Here is a 12,545-nt window from a genome sequence, read left to right as displayed (position 1 = left end):
TCCCTCCTTATCCCTCTTCCCTTTGTAGGGGAATAATATGAAGCCTTAGATCGACCACGAAAAAGCGTTAAATCCTTCTAATATTATAAACGCAAAAGTTTCTATGGATGTTTGGATGTATGTTTGGATGTTTGCTACTCTTTAATGCCGCTACTACTGAACCGGTTTGGCTGAAATTTGGAATAGAAATAAATTTTACTTTGGATTAATACATAGGTACTTTTTATCCTGAAAAAATCTTTGGAATCACGAGATTTACGAAAACCTTATGAGTTTTGATGGTATGAGTATTTGTTACTCTTTTACGCCTCGGCTACTGAACCGAATCGCCTGTTATTTGAAGTAGAGATAGATTATAGTCCGGGTTAACACATAAGCTACTTTTATCCTGAAAAAATCCATGGATCCCGAGGGATTTGTGACAAAGTAAATTCCACGCGGACGAAGTCCTGTCCTGAGATTTGTGACTTGACTTCAATTCATCACCGAGGTTTGGTGTTTCGATCCCCGCCCCGTTGGTCTATTGTCGCACCCACTCCTAATACAGTCTTTCCAGACTAGTTGGAGTAGACGAAGTAAAAATATGGCAAATATTCTTTGAAAAAAAAAAATAAGAAAATCCTAAATTGACCCGTGCTGGGAATGGAACGCACAACCTCTCTGTTAAGAACAGCACTACCAACTGCGCCAGAGGTCGTCAAAAAGTTTAATTGCACAATGAAACGATAACTTACCCAGTACGATAATATAGAGATCACAATGCAATAATACACTTATTTCCTCCACGGGGACCCCCACCGTGCCGAATGCACCGCTAGGTAATTGAGACATATATCATTGCTCAAATGGACTATCTAGAACCGGGTGATAAAACGGGCTTGTAATTATTTGCTTTATAATATCCCTGTAGTTCCTGGCAGAAGGGCTAAATTATATTTATATGAGTTATAATTATTAGCTCATTTTAACTGTCTATTTCAGGGTTAGGCCTTACTTAGAAAAGAGATGTTATGATGTTTAGTTCCTCCATGTTGCTTGAATAAGAGTTGGTGGTAATGATTGATTTTTTTTTAATTCTTTACAAAGTTAACCCTTTACTACAATGGCATCTGATGGTAAGTGATGATGCAATCTAAGATGAAAGCAGGCTAACATGTTTGGAAGAGGATGAAAATCCACACCCCTTTATATTTCTACACCACACCATACCGGAACGCTAAATCGCTTGCGGTACGTTTTTTGTAGGTAACTAGCACGGACGAAGCCTCGCACCAGCCGGAGATTGAACCTAGGACCTCAGTCTTGTAAATCCACCTCCACCGCGCATACCACTGCGCCACGGAGGCCGTCAAATCGTATCGTAATCGTATGTAATTCAAAGAAGCTTTCATTTCCGTCTCAAGAAATGGAATGAGAGCAGTGTTGTTTTGTTTACAAGCCGTCAGCGCGCAAATGTCCAGCGCGATTACACAATCAGCATTAGGTCAACAGTCTCACGAAGGAAGCCCACAGGCGCCGCGGAACCAGTAAATGTCCTTCACGTGAACAAATACAAATTGCCTTCCGTGCCTCCAGTGCGTGCTCGGCTTGCGTGGCTACACATAACTAGACGCGACCACGTGCTCGCCTCACGCAAGCCGTACGAGTGTGTTATCATTGTCAATGGATGGCGTGATAGGTGCTGATTTTTAATCATGGCAGTCGCGTGACGTGGTGCCTTGCGGAAGGTCGGAGGAAGCGTCTTGCTCTTGTGATGCTCTTTGCCGCGCGATGCCTTAGCGTGAACAGAACGCCTTCTGTGTTTACGTATTTAACGAAGGATTTATATCTCAGAGAGTACGTCGAGCCACCTACAATTTGATGAAAGCAAGAGTCGTAGTGATAGCAGGCTACATGAGTGTGTCGTCATTGTCAATGGATGGCGTGATAGGAGCTGATTCTTTTTATCATGGCAGTCGTGCCATGCCTTGCGGAAGGTCGGAGAAACCGTCTTGCTCATGTGATGCTCTTTGCCGTGCGATGCTTTAGCGTGAACAGAACGCCTTCTGTGTTTACGTATTTAGCGAAAGATTTATATTTCAGAGAGTACATCAAGTCACCTACAATTCGATGAAAGCAAGAGTTATAGTGATAGCAGGCCATATGAGTGTGTTATTATTGTCAATGGATGGCGTGATAGGAGCTGATTTTTTTATCATGGCAGTCTTGCGATGCCTTGCGGAAGGTCGGAGGATGCGATGTCTTGTGATGCTCTTTGCTGTGCGATGCTTTAGCGTGAAGAGAATGCCTTCTGTGTTTGTATTTATGCCTAATATATCTCGGAGAGCTTGTTGAGGCACCAGTAACTAAACAAAAAGGTAGTGTCGCAGTGAGAGTTGTCATAAGAGTGTTATTTTTATCAATATAAATATTATCAATTGTGACGTAGTACCCTGTGGAAGGTCGGAAGAAGTGTCTTGCTTTTGTGATGCTCTTTGCAGTGCGATGCCGTAGCGTGAAGTACGCCTTTCGTGTTTACGTATTTAGCCAAAAGCTTAGGCAAAAGCAAAAGCTTGTGGGAGGCTTCGGCCGAGGCTAGTTACCACCCTACCGGCAAAGACGTACCACCAAGCGATTTAGCGTTCCGGTATTATGTCGTGTAGAAACCGAAAGGAGTGTGGATTTTCATCCTCCTCCTAACAAGTTAGCATGTTTCCATCTTAGACTGCATCGTCACTTACCATCAGGTGAGATTGTAGTGTTGGAGACATCAATCTTTTTAGCGAGTCAGTAGGCATCCTAAGATTCTCTCTTCATCTCCAAAATCAAAATATTAAAATTTCTATTTTCGCAATAATTATCACATATTTTCATCCATTTCTCATGGGTCGATTAAACTGTGTATACAGGTTTTCAATTCGATACGTTTTTTGTATGGAATATTAATTTGACAGAACGGTCAATGAATCGCTTGACCTTCGGGAATTGTAGGAATCTATAATGCGTAGTATGATAAGCAGTTCGCCTAATGGTAGCCTGTTCGATGCCCGGCGAAAATTAGCATTCCTCATTGTTAGGTGCGCTTAGTAATTTTTGGCTTTGCGTTGCCCCAAGTTTCTTGGGAGCCCTAATTAGGAGAAATTAGTTGTTTTTAACTTTCTATATTTTGTTGGAGTCTGTGGTTTTTTTTTGTTGTTGTTAGATACTATGTAGTAAGTAAGTATTTTAAGCATTTTAACCATTTGAAGCATTAATAGCTCAATGTTATTGGTTGGTGAACTTAAATCCGTTAGATAGTTACAAACAGTAGCGTGCACTTCATACATGCATTGAAGTACTGCATACCCTAAGATATGTTTTCTTAATCCTTACTCATTGCAGATTTTCCCAGTTTGGTTATTTTTTCTTACTAGTGCATACCCTGATCGACAACCTTATACAAGCCACTGGTTACTAGATAGTTTACTATGTTCTTTGATCTTTCTGACGCAGTTGTTGATGTGGTTTTAAACAGAAAGGTTCCGAGTTCAATTCCCAGCTCAGGTCAATTTAGGATTTTATACGTTTGATTACTAGGCGTTTTGACGGCCTACGTGTCGCAGTGGTATGCGCATGATTTTCAAGACGGAGGTCCTGGGTTCGAGCCCCGGCTGGGCCGATTGAGGTTTTCTTAATTGATCCAAGTCTGGCTGGTGAGAGGCTTCGACCGTGGCTAGTTACCACCTTACCGGCAAAGTACCGCCGAGCGTTTCAGTACGATGTCGTGTAGTAACCGAATGGGGTGTGGATTTTCATCCTACTCCTTCCATTTAAGATTGCATATCACATACGAGTCTCCTCGCAGAATGAGAGGGGTTAGGCCAGGTATGCAGGTTTCCTCACGAAGTTTTTCTTTACCGTTTGAGACACGTGATGTTTTTAATTTCTTAAAATGCACCTATCTGAAAAGTTGAAGGTGCATGCCCCGGACCGGATTCGAAACTCTGCCCTCCAGAATTGGAGGCAGAGATCATATCCACTAGGCTATCATGGCTCTCATCTAACTCTCACAACATTCGTTACTTAAATAAATAAATGTTTACCTACCGCTCTATAAGAACCTAGATCATTAGTGAAAACAGAATATAGCTGAATAAATATACATTGGGCCAGCGTGGTGGACTATTGGCCTAACCCCTCTCATTCTGAGAGGAGACTCGAGCTCAGCAATGAGCCGAATATGGGTTGATGACGAAATATACATTGTAAAGGATTTCCGATGTTTCTTTTCTACAGGAAAATATAAGTATATAGATTATAGTAGATATATTTAAAAGGCAAACCAATTACCAGAGACCAGCAAATTACACAGATGCTACGCTCGCCTGGAGCGGTACGTACCCATTCATTGACGTCATATTAGCAGGATGTGGAAACAGTTTCTCGCTGAGAAAAACTGTACTTGTAGTTAACTGTTAGTTATACTCATCATTCCGGAAAATGATAATTCAGCTTACGGAAAAACTGGGTAAAATATTATTTTACATGTTAGGCAAATCAAATTCAAACTATAGATTGCTTTAGGTACATTTTTCAATTCGAAAGGCTGTTAAATTCTCTATAATTGGTTTATCATCATCATTATCAACACATATTCGGTTCACTGCTGAGCACGAGTCTTTTTTCAGAAGTTTTCTCTGAGTCAGAAGCTTAACAGGATGTACCCGGACAGAGAGTCATTTAGATTCGTTTGTAACTTTTAAATTTGAATAAATTTATTTTCTTTCTTTCTTTCTTTTCTCTTAGAATGAGAGGGGTAAGGCCATAGGCGCCACGCTGGCCCATTGTGGATTGGCAAACTTCACACACGTAGAGATTTAAGAAAATTCTCTGGTACCTATTCAGGTTTTCTCAAGTTTGAGACACGTGATATTTAATTTCTTAAAATGCCTTGGACCGGAATCGAACCTATGCCCTTCGGAATCGGAGGCAGAGGTCATATCCAATTTTCACTGTGCTATCACTGACATGTATAGTTATTTAGTTGACATAATTGTTTTATAAAATAAAATGCTACAATCACGATTGACTGCTAAAACCATAACCCGTCATTTTACATATTCGGCTAATAAAGTAACATTAGCCAAATGACACGTTCACACTACAGGTGTTAACACCCTAGTTAACAGCCCATATTGGGAGTGTAACCCGACAGCTGACATGGTTAACATTATATAAAAGAATTCAATCAAAACTATAATATGTGTATTTTTAACCCCAAACGCATAAGAAGGGTGTTATAAGTTTGACGTGACTATCTGTCTGTCAGTCTGTCTGTGGCATCATAGCTTCCGAACGGATGAAGCGATTTCTATTTAGTATGTTTTGTATGAACGGTGACTTCTGCGCGAGTGTTCTTAGATATGTTTGATGAAAATCGGTTTAGCCGTTCAAAAGTTCTGGAGTTGAAAGTGGGGAAGAATAACCGAACATCTGCAAATATATACTCGAGTGGAGTCTCAAATGAAAGCGCGCGCAAAGAAGACATTGATGACTTTATCGAAAGTGTAATTAATCATTTCATGACCTTCGACGCTTTACAAATTATTCAATTTTATATTATGTAAAAAAACATTATGCCTTCATAAAACTGTAACAATAGGCAGAAGCATAAACTAGAAGTGCCATTACAAAAATGAGTGAATAAAAAAAAACGTAGACTCGAATTGAGAACCTTTCTCCTTTTTTGGAAGTCGGTTAAAAAATAATATCTATAACGCGGTAAAAAAATTTAACTCATGATCATCATCTCCTTACACTTATCCCACTTAAGTGGGGTCGGAAAAATATGTAATAAAAAAATATAAAAAAAATTAACTATTTACCCGAAAATGTCAAAGATATGACATTTAAGAAATTATATTTTTAATAAGTTAATCATCATCATTATCAACCCATATTCGGTTCACTGTTGAGCTCAGAATGAGAGGGGTTAGGCAGAGTTCCCTCTCATAATGAGAGGGGTTATAAATAAATTAATAAATTGAACTATTTATAACTGTAAAGACTATTTTCAACTAAAACTTGACTAATTAATACTTAATTGACATTTAAAAATTATGACATGACTTTCTCTTTTATTGTTTTATTTTGTATTGTAATTTTGTTTCTCTTCTGTAACTTTTGTAGTTCAATATTCTTATTGATCCATTGACACCAAATTCTTAAATATTTTGCACGCCTCTAACAGCAAAACATGCTCGGATCGAATTGTATATTTAATTTTATAACCAATGAAACCCATGTTTAAAGCAAATAAATAAATTATTATTATGGACTTTTGAGCATTTCCTAAGGCAGTTAAAATAGTAACTCTTCAGTTTTTTCTTGCCGTAGTCGATTATAGTTGTATTGGCCAATCAAGATCCTATGAAAATGCAAGGCAATACGATTGAAGATTCTGCCTTGAAAATGTCATGCCTATCAACACCACAATGCAGGCGGTAGGTATATTTACTGCCAAATTTATAACTCTTTAATTTAACAGCTCAAAACATAACCCGTCAATTCACATATTCGGTTAGTAAAGTAACATTAGCCAAATGTCACGTCTTGCGCAAGGGTACACCCGCTATCAGTCCATTTCGGGAGTGAGCCTGTCAGTTGACTAACATAAAGGATTTCTGATAAATGTGCAAGATTCGAATGTCATATAAGCTGTTAAAATCGTTACCCTACCTAACGGTGCTGTAGTCAGCTAATAAGGTAACAAGCTACAACCGCATCAGACTGCAAGATCATAATAACCTGTCATTTCGCGTACTTGGCTAATAAACGTAGTCAAAGAATACGTCCATACTATTAGAGGTATAGAGATTATTAGAGAGAGAGTATTAGAGGTATCAGCTTTATACCTATCTTGGCTGTTAACCTAACCCTAGCTTTTAGTTTGTATTGGGCATTAACCCTTTATTCGGCATGACCTAATTTGAATCATCATTCACTCAAACCTTGCTGTACATTTTTTCAACGTGATATAAACTGTTTGTAACTTTTCATTTTGTAACCGTAGTCAGATAATAAAGTAACGTTAGCCTTATGTGATCTTGTAAAGATGAATTGTTCCATTAGGGAGGTGGTATAAGAAACTATAAACTGTGAAATTCATAACCCGTCATTTCACCAAGTCGGCTACTAAAGTAACAAATGATACGTCCTGCGCAGGGGTGAACACCCGCTATCTGCCCATCTCGGGAGTGAGTCCATCAGTAGTAGAAATAAGGATTTCTAAACATTTTCCAAGGCTGTTTTATGTAGACAGTTAAACCATGATCCTTCATTTTGTCACTGTAGATATTGTAGTAGCCGTAGTAGGTTAATAAAGCAACATGATTACATAGTATCTAGCTAAATAACTTTATTATGTAGGTATACTCAATAATTATGCTAAGAATTGAAATTTTAACAGACGATATAGTCTATCATAACCCGTCATTTCACCAAGTCGGCTACTAAAGTAACATTAGCCAAATGACACGTCCTGCGCAGGGGTGAACACCCGCTATCAGCCCATCTCGGGAGTGAGCCTGTCAGTTGACTCGACTAAAAAGGATTTTTGATAAATGTGCGAGATTCGAATGTGATAGATGAATGGAAATTGTGAGAAAGTTGATGTTGCGGTTGGTTGGTCCACTAAGGAGGCGGTATAAGTGTAAACAATGAAATTCATAACCCGTCATTTCACCAAGTCGGCTACTAAAGTAACATTAGCCAAATGACACGTCCTGCGCAGGGGTGAACACCCGCTATCAGCCCATCTCGGGAGCCGTCAGCTGACCGCGCCAGACCGTGACGTTCGTGCCCGCGACGCGTTTGCGTTGGCGTTACTAACGCAGGGTGGCGGGTAGCGGGTAAATTAAGAGTATCATAATAGTAAAACAATTTTGTACCGTGATAGCCCAGTGGATATGACCTCTGCCTCCGATTCCGTACGTAGGTTCAAAGCCGGCCCAGAGCATGGACCTCCAACTTTTCAGTTAAGTGCATTTTAAGAAATTAAATATAACGTGTCTCGAACGGTGAAGGAAAAACATCGTGAGGAAACCTGCATACTTGAGAATTTTCTTAATTCTCTGCGTGTCTGAAGTCTGCCAATCCGATTAGGCCAGCGTGGTAGACTATTTGGCCTAGCCCCTCTATTCTTCTGAAATTTGATAATGATGATGATGAAAGCAATTTTGTAGAAGTAACGGAGTATCTGCAATCATTACTTTCGGAGCTACAGTGATTTAAAAGGTCTTATTTGCGGCGCTAAAGCTGAAAAAATAGCACGAAGGAATGACGTTGTCGCTTCAATAGATCGTTAGATTTGTATGGGCGTTAAATATCTTTGTTCTTTGTGCGTTTATGTTTAAACTTCTTTTAATGAAAAATGGCACATTGAAAAGCTAAAACTGTGTGAATTTTCATGTAATTACGTAATAATTAATTAATTATTATATTATTAATCTTTAATAAAATAATTAATTAATTAATTATTTTATTAAAGATTTTGACAATTTATTACCTTTCTTATTTTAAAAACATATTATAGCCTCAATAGCTCAACGGTAAGAGCGGTCGGACTCATTACCGAAGGGTGGTGGTTCGATCCTCGCCCCGTTGCTCTATTGTCGTACCCACTCCTAGCACAGTCTTTCCCGACTAGTTGGAGGGGAATGGGAATATTGGTCATATTATAAAAAAAAGATATGGCAAATATTGTTTACAATAAAAAAAAAAAATCTTTGTTGTGTATGAAATAGTTAATATTGACCTATTTTACCCTCTCTATCTATCTCTTAAAAATCAACATTTTCAAGCCTAGTCATCATCCCTATTATGAAAAGTAAAATTGTATCTAGCTGAAGGATTTTTTTTGTCTGCCTAATTGCTCCACTGGTTAAACTGTGTTTTCGGATCACAAGTTCCTAGGTTCGAATCCTGGGTCAATCCTGATTTGGGAATTTAGTGCTGCTAATGTAAGCTCCATATCTTCCTATCAAGGGGTAGGCATGGCCCTGTAGTGGAACATTAAAATAAGCTGATAACAATGAAAGGGGTTTTGATTATTTACGTATGTACTTACTACATACTTACTATAAAGTACCTACTTAAAATGTATGCTGCTTAAAGTTAAAGAAACAATGGAAATTCTTCTAAGTTTTTCCATTAATTCTTGCTTGTTATAACAAAAATAATTTTCGTTTTAAGTATTTCTGACTCAGTCTACAAATGCTACCCAAATAAATGTTAGTCACTGCAAACCAAATTAAAACTGAATATCAAATACCCTGCACACAAAAAAACAAAAAAGAAAAATAATCACCCCATGATACACCCTATTCAAACGTGATAAAGATCAAAATTGCTCGAATTAATTTGTCCAAATGTACCATTCAACCCCGTGCATTCACCCCTAGTAGCCTTTATAAATCTATACCCTTGAGAATCGGCCCAGAGGAAAGGGGCGTGGCTTGTTCGGATACGATCTTGCATCCCCCTCTAACGTGAACGACTTCCTATTGCTATCTCGCTCGGTTTTCAAGATAGGCTATTCGATTTTTCTTTGTAAAAGCTTGGGGATTGATACGGGTAAACCTACCTATAATGTTGTAAGTCTCATTTATATACTGTTCTTACGATTTAGTACCAGCAGATAGTTTTTACTCGCGACTTCGTCTATATTTTTGAATGTGCGATCTCATTTGATGTTAAGTGACAATTGCTACTCCTATGATGGTAGACGAAATTGGAATGATAAAAAACAGGTTTATTCTACCTGGAACGCTATATCGCGTGATTTTTTTATTCTTTACATGTTAGCCCTTGACTACAATCTCACCTGGTGGTAAGACAGTGATGATGCAACCTAAGATGGAAGCAGGCTAATTTGTTAGAAGGAGGATGGAATCCACACTCCTTTCGGTTTCTACACGACATCGTATCGGAACGCTAAATCACTTGGCGGTACGTCTTTGCCGGTAGGGCGGTAACTAGCCACGGTCGAAGCCTCCCTCCAGACCAGACCTGAGCCAATTCAGATTATGAAATACTGAACTTGGTCGCTAATTAGGGGCCTCTTAAAAGGCTCAGAGTCACAGCGGGCGATGGAAGCTTTTTTTTTGTATATTTTTCTCTGGAAAGCTGAGTGTTGGTCGACCCCCCACTAGGTGGAGCGAAGACATCAAGCGGGTTGCAGGGAGACGCTGGATGTTGGCGGCTCGAGACCGCTTTGCTTGGAAGTCTATTCAAGAGGCTTATGTCCAGCAGTGGACGTCCATAAAGTCAAGTCAAAGTCAAAATTCATTTATTTCAATTAGGCTTACAAGCACTTTTGAAAGGTCAAGATTATGTCTTAAATTAACTTAATCTAATTGTGGTAATAAAGTCGAAAAATTAAAATTAAAGTTACGAGGGTTCCAAACGCGCCTTGGTCCGAGAAGAGCCCACAACAAACTCAGACAAGGTTTTTTTTTTTTGGCTGATAATGATGATGATGATGATGATGATAAATTGGCGTTGGGCATGGCCTCCTTGATTTTGTATCGGCGTGGCCATTGCCATGGAACTATTTAAAAATTATAAAAAGTCTGAGTTTCGAGGTTTTATATTGAGTAGGTGTAGTATATGTCAACAGCCCAGACTGTCAATAGTTGAGTCTATAAATACAAGCCTCAGACAAGAGGGGGGTTAGTTGCACTTCGGCGTTACAGCAGTACGTACCACGAGGTACTAAGTAGATACAGTGTTCAACCAACTGGATGTGATAAGCCGAGTGATCAACCGATCACCCAGAGAGTGTGTGCAAACACTACAGTAGGTATAAAAACATACCTACAACAAAAGTTATTTTCACTTGTAAACTTTAGTAACAAAGGACAAATAGTACCACCCCGCGCGCACCCCGCCCGTGAATGGGCAGTGAAGGGTTGTTGCGTGACCAGTAATTATCTGGCCATCACGTGATAGACAGTGGGGTCGGAAAGGCCACGGCTGGAGTAACGAGAAATACAAACAAGCAGGGTTAACGGAGCTTTGTAAAGAATTGTGCTTTTTTTGGGTATAGATGAATCATATTGTCGTATTATAATCTTTTTAAAACTAGACTAGTTAGAAAATTGTGAATAAAGTCTAGGATTCGATTCCTGGACGTTGGACTAATGCACTCGTATCACGGATTAATTTGCTATCGGACGTACCGTGTCTTGGGAGGGAAATTCTTAACCATCATTGTTCGCCGCGTTCATGGTTTAGTCTGACTCGGTATTAATATCAAATACACAAATATATCATCATCATTAACAACCCATATTCGGCTCACTCTTGAGCACGGGTCTCCTCTTAGAATGAGAGGGGTAAGGGTTACAGTCCACCATGCTGGCCCAATGCGGATTGGTAGACTTCACAAACTTAAAGAACTAAGAAAAATCTCAGGTATGCATTGCTCACGATGTTTTTCCTTCACCGTTTGATATTAAATTTTTTAAAATACACATAACTGAAATGTTGGAAGAGCATGCAACGGACCGGATTCGAATCTATGCCCTCTGAATCGAAGGCAGATATTCACATCCACTGGGCTATCGCGCAAATATATTGTTTATGAACCCAAGGACTACTTTTATAACAAAGTATTAACTTGGTAAGAAGTGTTTTAAATATATTTCATTGTAACAAACAAAGACAAGTAACTCTACGCTTTTTGCGAAATATATACACAATTACAATTTATTACAATAGGGAAATAATTATATTCTCATAGTATGCACTATTCTTTTATAATATCACAAGAAAGTAACATATTAATTATTATATCTATACTTAATATTATAAAGAGGAAACATTTGATTGTTTGTTTGTATGTTTTGAATAGGCTGTACTGATTTGAAAAATTCTTTCACTGTTGGGAAGCTACTATCCCCGAGTGTATTAGGCTATATTTTATCCGGGAACAGGAACTATGCGGGTGAAACCACGCGGCGTCTGCTAGTAATATATAATTGTGTACTGTGTGTGTCTGTATATTGATTTATACTATGTCTGCTTACCTTAGTCGTAGCCTGTAGCGCCGGCAATTATACCCTTCAGACTAGTACAGAAAAAAGGTGATTGGTGACAAAAATAAACATGGCTGTAGTACTTCCCCTGACTAGCTCTGATTCAAAAAAACCCTACTAATATGCTATTACCGAATTCGGCAAAATATCCACCGCAATATGCTATATTGCGGTGGATGTCCAAGAAAAATTTAGGGTTTCTACCTGATGTGTTAATAAGTCTAGTTTGTCATTTACTAACTTTATGTCAAATGACAAAGACAATAATTGTGACTAAACTATCATTACGGTTTTAAAACAGGCCTTAGACCTCCCCTGGCTTTCATAGAGTCTCCATCTCTACACACCAGTGTAGTTAATGGAGTCTTTCTTCTTATTCATGAATAGAATAAGCCATGCTGCACCATCTCCTTATAAGTGTCAGATAGTACATTCACAAATGTCAATGTCATTTGACATAAAATACTTTCTATAGACTATCTGACATTG

General features: G+C 38.7%; 1 protein-coding gene across 1 annotated transcript in view; it reads left to right on the top strand.

Annotated features, from left to right (window-relative positions):
* LOC112043391 (aryl hydrocarbon receptor) overlaps nucleotides 1-12,545 on the top strand; it is a 158,457-nt gene that overhangs the window by 26,960 nt on the left and 118,952 nt on the right. The gene's annotated exons all lie outside the window — the stretch shown is intronic.

This window comes from Bicyclus anynana, chromosome 22, assembly GCF_947172395.1.
Source record: "Bicyclus anynana chromosome 22, ilBicAnyn1.1, whole genome shotgun sequence".
NCBI lineage: Eukaryota > Metazoa > Arthropoda > Insecta > Lepidoptera > Nymphalidae > Bicyclus > Bicyclus anynana.
The sequence above is the reverse complement of the archived record's forward strand: the minus strand, read 5'-3'. Positions and strand labels throughout refer to the sequence as shown.